The 7,946-nt window shown below is 44.0% G+C and overlaps 1 long non-coding RNA gene across 1 annotated transcript; it reads left to right on the forward strand.

Annotated features, from left to right (window-relative positions):
- The first annotated feature begins 1,602 nt into the window (after nt 1-1,602).
- Nucleotides 1,603-3,141, forward strand: LOC141023456 (uncharacterized). The gene is made up of 5 exons (XR_012184971.1): nt 1,603-1,867; nt 1,951-2,105; nt 2,452-2,583; nt 2,665-2,803; nt 2,897-3,141. It is a non-coding gene; the product is annotated as an uncharacterized lncRNA (long non-coding RNA).
- Nucleotides 3,142-7,946: the final 4,805 nt, after the last annotated feature.

Consider the following 7,946-nt stretch of genomic DNA (forward strand, 5'->3'; position numbering starts at 1 on the left):
CTGCATTAACTAACACGGCGTCGCGTGATCTTGGAGTAGCGGGGTTGAGAGGATGGATCTCGGTGACGGGAGGATGGTGTTCGTCGTGTGAGCGAAGATAGTATGTAACTCATGGAGTTCAAGCTGTTGTGCGGCTGCGTGACGACGCTCGACTGTAGCGTTGAGATGTGGGGCACGTGCGCCATGATGTCGTGCTTCACCATTGATAACCCACAAGTATAGGGGATCGCAACAGTTTTCGAGGGTAGAGTATTCAACCCAAATTTATTGATTCGACACAAGGGGAGCCAAAGAATATTCTTGAGTATTTGCAGTTGAGTTGTCAATTCAACCACACCTGGATAACTTAGTATCTGCAGCAAAGTATTTAGTAGCAAAGTAATATGGAAGTAACGATAACAGTAGCAAAGTAATATTTTTGGGTTTTGTAACGATTGTAACAGTAGCAACGGAAAAGTAAATAAGCGAAGAACAATATGTGAAAAGCTCGTAGGCATTGGATCAGTGATGGAGAATTATGCCGGATGCGGTTCATCATGTAACAGTCATAACATAGGGTGACACAGAACTAGCTCCAATTCATCAATGTAATGTAGGCATGTATTCCGAATATAGTCATACGTGCTTATGGAAAAGAACTTGCATGACATCTTTTGTACTACCCTCCCGTGGTAGCGGGGTCCTAATGGAAACTAAGGGATATTAAGGCCTCCTTTTAATAGAGTACCGGACCAAAGCATTAACACATAGTGAATACATGAACTCCTCAAACTATGGTCATCACCGGGAGTGGTCCCGATTATTGTCACTTCGGGGTTGCCGGATCATAACACATAGTAGGTGACTATAGACTTGCAAGATAGGATCAAGAACTCACATATATTCATGAAAACATAATAGGTTCAGATCTGAAATCATGGCACTCGGGCCCTAGTGACAAGCATTAAGCATAGCAAAGTCATAGCAACATTAATCTCAGAACATAGTGTACACTAGGGATCAAACCCTAACAAAACTAACTCGATTACATGATAAATCTCATCCAACCCATCACCGTCCAGCAAGCCTACGATGGAATTACTCACGCACGGCGGTGAGCATCATGAAATTGGTGATGGAGGATGGTTGATGATGACGACGGCGATGAATCCCCCTCTCCGGAGCCCCGAACGGACTCCAGATCAGCCCTCCCGAGAGGTTTTAGGGCTTGGCGGCGGCTCCGTATCGTAAAACGCGATGAATCCTTCTCCTTGATTTTTTTTCTCCCCGAACACGAATATATGGAGTTGGAGTTGAGGTCGGTGGAGCGTCAGGGGGCCCACGAGGCAGGGGCGCGCCCTGGGGGGGCAGGCGCGCTTCCCACCCTCATGGACAGGTGGTGGACCCCCTCACGTGGATTCTTCTTCCAGTATTTTAAATATTTTCCAAAAATATGTTCCGTGGAGTTTCAGGTCATTCCGAGAACTTTTGTTTCTGCACATAAATAACACCATGGCAATTCTGCTGAAAACAGCGTCAGTCCGGTTAGTTCCATTCAAATCATGCAAGTTAGAGTCCAAAACAAGGGCAAAAGTGTTTGGAAAAGTAGATACGATGGAGCAGCGGGATTGAGAGGATGGATCTCGGTGACGGGAGGATGGCGTTCGTCGTGTGAGCGAAGATAGTATGTAACTCATGGAGTGCAAGCTGTTGTGCGGCTGCGTGGCGACACTCGACTGTAGCGTTGAGATGTAGGGCACGTGCGCCATGATGTCGTGCTTCACCATCGCCTCCACTAGCTTTCTCGCAAGGCATCGTGGTCTCGATGGTTTGGGGCTCGCCTCCCGCACTCGTCTTTGTCGTGTAGAACAACCATGGTGACCCCTAGGTACTCTCAACGCTTGGTCTAGAAATCCCTCGAATTCGTTGCCCAAGCCGAGTGCTGTGATCTCACGGTCGGTCATCGTATAGGTGTCGAATTATTGAGGGAGGCTTTAGATCGCCTGGGCATGGAGATGAGGCTGGCCATTAAGGATCTGGGTGAAGGTCACGTCATCTCTTCTCCTGGCTCCAATATCCATTGCTAATATTTTGAGTTCTTTGATCTGAGAAAGAACCATGGGAACGTAAGGTTTTTAACCCAACGTGATTTAATTACCCTTTTTCACTTTGGTATTTTATAAGTACATAAGCATTCAGTTGTTCTATCCTTTGTACGAGGTTGCAATTCACTCCTTACATGTAAACAGTGTCACATCTTACAGAAGCTTCTAATTATTTACAATGAGTATGGGACATAAACCAATGTGCTTGGTCTGTGCTTTGTGTTTCTGTCATGCCTTGTCTTTAGAAGGCACCGTCATGAATGCTAATTTAATAGAGGAGAATCAAGCAAGCGACGTGCAATGATTTTAATGACCATATTTTAAACTTAATGTATTGATAGCCGATTTATGGTTTCTTCCACTTCAGTAAGAAAGATGCGGTGTACAAAATCTTGCAAAAATGGAGGATATGGATTTGGTGCGCGAACTGTCCCGACAACGGCGGTGCTGCCTACCAACACCATGTGCAAGACCGCCTGACTTGACCTCTATCTTAATGGTAAGTTTCTCTCTTTTTCTATCTCGTGGTCTCCTTGATTTGGCTTTTGAGAAAGGATTGAAAGTAGTTTGGGTGGTTCAGTTAATTCAATGCCCAACAATATCAACAGTTGTCAGCAAGAAGTTGCTCCAAATTCCATCGCCCAACAATATCATCAGTTGTAAGCAAGAAGTTAGGTGTTTGGTATGTACCCCAGTGCAAGAGACCATGGATGCAAAAGGTACTTCTGCTAGAGTAAGATTAGATAGTCAAATTGTAGACAAGCAGCAGTGTGTATTGGCATTGCAACTTCTGACATGGGATTTTTGTGTAGTCAGATAATTAGGAACTTGAACTACAAGGGCAAATGGGAGGCACCTTTGATCGACATTCAGCCCAGGGAACCTCAACTTTCCCACTGTTGTACATTCATACTACTGTCCATGTATCACTTCTGCTCAACTATAATACACGGAAACATGAAAGCTCATATTTTTCCCTAGTTTGTGCAGAGTACAAGGATGATTCCTACATCTATGCAGTGATATGCTGAAGCACATTGGAATTGAACCAAGGCAGGTTAGTGCTTCAAAAATTCTGCGAAATGTTGTTGACACTTTAACTATGTATGTTTGATTGTTATCCTAGGATGCTTATCTCTACTCCTAATGGAGCAGTTGGTAGGATTGCGTCCACGGTTATTATTTGTCTTGTTTATTTTTGTCCGTTTTATTTTCGTCCTGTTTATTTTCATCTTACCTCCCACCATCCCCTTCCCGCTAATTTTTTATTCCCATATACCGAAAACCGAACGGATCAAAACTTTCCATGTGGACACAAATTATTTAGTAATGTATTTATGGGAGAGAATAAATCACGGTTAATCTCTAATCAATATTTGAAAATCATTTGTAAATTAATTAACTTACCATAAGTCGGTCAATCACTAATTAATCTTTCCATACGTAGTCATATTACATCAAAGGAAAGGTTTCGATTATAGCAGTACCCCTGCTACAAACCGAGCGAGTCGGCCTTTCACCCCGCACCGCACGACTCTTCTCTCCCCCCTCGCTGCCTCCCGCCTCCGGTCACCCGCCGTTCGTCTTCCCGGGGGACGCAGCCGCACCACCGCGCTCAGCTGCACCCCCCCCGCCGTCCTCAACCGTAGGATGCCGCCGCACCTCTCCTCTGCATCTCCCTATTGGCGGGACCCAGGTCACGGGGCTGACAACCTCATCATCTCTGACGGCGGATCTGGTCATTGGTGAGGAGGCCGAGCCTCCTGCTCCGGCCACAGCCACCCCGACCTCGTTGTATGTTCGCCTCCTCATCCACCCCCTCTCCTGTCCAATTTTGCTTTATTTTGGTTCGTCTTTCATCCTGTCCAAGCCATACTTTTTACCTTACGATGCCCCGCCTCCTATGTTTCTGCATTAACTAACACGGCGTCCCGTGATCTTGGAGCAGCGGGATTGAGAGGATGGATCTCGGTGACGGGAGGATGGTGTTCGTCGTGTGAGCGAAGATAGTATGTAACTCATGGAGTGCAAGCTGTTGTGCAGCTGCGTGGCGACGCTCGACTGTAGCGTTGAGATGTAGGGCACGTGCGCCATGATGTCGTGCTTCACCATTGATAACCCACAAGTATAGGGGATCGCAACAGTTTTCGAGGGTAGAGTATTCAACCCAAATTTATTGATTCGACACAAGGGGAGCCAAAGAATATTCTTGAGTATTCGCAGTTTAGTTGTCAATTCAACCACACCTGGATAACTTAGTATCTGCAGCAAAGTATTTAGTAGCAAAGTAATATGGAAGTAACGGTAACAGTAGCAAAGTAATATTTTTGGGTTTTGTAATGATTGTAACAGTAGCAACGGAAAAGTAAATAAGCGAAGAACAATATGTGAAAAGCTCGTAGGCATTGGATCAGTGATGGAGAATTATGCCGTATGCGGTTCATCATGTAACAGTCATAACATAGGGTGACACAGAACTAGCTCCAATCCATCAATGTAATGTAGGCATGTATTCCGAATATAGTCATACGTGCTTATGGAAAAGAACTTGCATGACATCTTTTGTCCTACCCTCCCGTGGCAGCGGGGTCCTAATGGAAACTAAGGGATATTAAGGCCTCCTTTTAATAGAGTACCGGACCAAAGCATTAACACATAGTGAATACATGAACTCCTCAAACTATGGTCATCACCGGGAGTGGTCCCGATTATTGTCACTTCGGGGTTGCCGGATCATAACACATAGTAGGTGACTATAGACTTGCAAGATAGGATCAAGAACTCACATATATTCATGAAAACATAATAGGTTCAGATCTGAAATCATGGCACTCGGGCCCTAGTGACAAGCATTAAGCATAGCAAAGTCATAGCAACATTAATCTCAGAACATAGTGGATACTAGGGATCAAACTCTAACAAAACTAACTCGATTACATGATAAATCTCATCCAACCCATCACCGTCCAGCAAGCCTACGATGGAATTACTCACGCACGGCGGTGAGCATCATGAAATTGGTGATGGAGGATGGTTGATGATGACGACGGCGACGAATCCCCCTCTCCGGAGCCCCGAACGGACTCCAGACCAGCCCTCCCGAGAGGTTTTAGGGCTTGGCGGCGGCTCCATATCGTAAAACGCGATGAATCCTTCTCCTTGATTTTTTTCTCCCCGAGCACGAATATATGGAGTTGGAGTTGAGGTCGGTGGAGCGTCAGGGGGCCCACGAGGCAGGGGGCGCGCCCTGCGGGGGCAGGCGCGCCCCCACCCTCGTGGACAGGTGGTGGACCCCCTGACGTGGATTCTTCTTCTAGTATTTTTAATATTTTCCAAAAATATGTTCCATGGAGTTTCAGGTCATTCCGAGAACTTTTGTTTCTGCACATAAATAACACCATGGCAATTCTGCTGAAAACAACGTCAGTCCGGGTTAGTTCCATTCAAATCATGCAAGTTAGAGTCCAAAACAAGGGCAAAAGTGTTTGGAAAAGTTGATACGATGGAGACGTATCAACTCCCCCAAGCTTAAACCTTTGCTTGTCCTGAAGCAATTCAGTTGATAAACTGAAAGTGATAAAGAAAAACTTTTACAAACTCTGTTTGCTCTTGTTGTTGTAAATATGTAAAGCCAGCATTCAAGTTTTCAGCAAAGATTATGACTAACCACATTCACAATAACTCTTAGGTCTCATGATTACTCATGTCAATGGCATAATCAACTAGCGAGCAATAATAATAAATCTCGGATGACAATACTTTCTCAAAACAATCATGATATGATATAACAAGATGGTATCTCGCTATCCCTTTCTGAGACCGCAAAACATAAATGCAGAGCACCTTTAAAGATCAAGGACTGACTAGACATTGGAATTCATGGTAAAAGAGATCCAGTCATACCCAATATAAATTAATAGTAATGGATGCAAATGACAGCAGTGCTCTCCAGCTGGTGCTTTTTAATAAGAGGGTGATGACTCAACATAAAAGTAAATAGATAGGCCTTTCGCAGAGGGAAGCAGGGATTTGTAGAGGTGCCAGAGCTCGGTTTTGAAATAGAGATAAATGATATTTTGAGAGGCATACTTTCATTGTCAACATAACAACCAAGAGATGGCGATATCTTCCATGCTACACACATTATAGGCGGTTCCCAAACAGAATGGTAAAGTTTATACTCCCCCTCCACCAACAAGCATCAATCCATGGCTTGCTCGAAACAACGAGTGCCTCCAACTAGCAACAGCCCCGGGGGAGTTTTGTTTGCAATTATTTTGATTTAGTTTGCATAAAGCATGGGACTGGGCATCCCGGTGACCAGCCATTTTCTCGTGAGTGAGGAGCGGAGTCCACTCCTCTTGAGAATAACCCGCCTAGCATGGAAGATACGAACAGCCATAGTTGATACATGAGCTATTCGAGCATACAAAACAGAATTTCATTTGAAGGTTTAGAGTTTGGCACATACAAATTTACTTGGAACGGCAGGTAGATACCGCATATAGGAAGGTATAGTGGACTCATAAGGAATAACTTTGGGGTTTAAAGGGATTGGATGCACAAGCAGTATTCCCGCTTAGTACAAGTGAAGGCTAGCAAAAGACTGGGAAGCGACCAACTAGAGAGCGACAACAGTCATGAACATGCATTAAAATTAATAAACATTGAGTACAAGCATAAGTAGGATATAATCCACCATGAACATAAATATCGTGAAGGCTATGTTGATTTGTTTCAACTACATGTGTGAACATGTGCCAAGTCGAGTCACTTAAATCATTCAAAGGAGGATACCACCCCACTATACCACATCACAACCATTTTAATAGCATGTTGGCACGCAAGGTAAACCATTATAACTCATAGCTAATCAAGCATGGCATGAGCAACTATGATCTCTAATTGTCATTGCAAACATGTCTATTCATAATAGGCTGAATCAGGAACGATGAACTAATCATATTTACAAAAACAAGAGAGGTCGAGTTCATACCAGCTTCTCTCATCTCAGTCAGTCCATCATATATCGTCATAATTGCCTTTCACTTGCACGACCGAACGATGTGAATAATAATAAGAGTGCACGTGCATTGGACTAAGCCGGAATCTGCAAGCATTCAATTCAAGGGAGAAGACAAGGTAATATGGGCTCTTGGTTAAATCAACAATAATGCATATAAGAGCCACTTCAACAATTTAATCATGGTCTTCTCCTATCGACCCCCAAAGAAAAGAAAAGAAATAAAACTATTTACACGGGAAAGCTCCCAACAGGCAAAAGAAGAACGTGAAATCTTTTTGGGTTTTCTTTTAATTATTACTACTACAGCAATAAAGTAAACTAGCTTAAAGCTACACTAATTTTTTTTGGTTTTTCTTAAGCTTTATCAAACACACAAGAAGAAAGCAAGAAAAAGAAAATAAACTAGCATGGATATTACAGTGAAAGAGTATGAGCACCGACATCTAGCAATGAGTGTGTGAACATGAATGTAATGTCGGTGGGAAATACGTACTCCCCCAAGCTTAGGCTTTTGGCCTAAGTTGGTTTATTGCCACGGATGGCCTGGCGGATATCCATAGTTGTAGCTGGGGTCGTACTGCGATGCGGCAGTTATTGCCTCCTGAGCTGCAGCGTGGCGGCGAGCTGCCTCCGCCCTCCTCTCGTACTCATTTGCCTCCTCTCTGGTAATAAAATGTCTTCCTTTTGCCTGATAATCAAAGAAGGCAGGAGCAGGGAGAGTAATACGGACAACACGACGTCTGTCAAAGATTAAGCGATACCGGAGAGGTGATTCATTCCTCTCGACAAACTGGTGGTGAACCATAGCATTAAAGTCTAAATAAGTAGGAGGCAAT

This window comes from Aegilops tauschii, chromosome 5 (genome assembly GCF_002575655.3).
Source record: "Aegilops tauschii subsp. strangulata cultivar AL8/78 chromosome 5, Aet v6.0, whole genome shotgun sequence".
NCBI classification, from domain to species: domain Eukaryota; kingdom Viridiplantae; phylum Streptophyta; class Magnoliopsida; order Poales; family Poaceae; genus Aegilops; species Aegilops tauschii.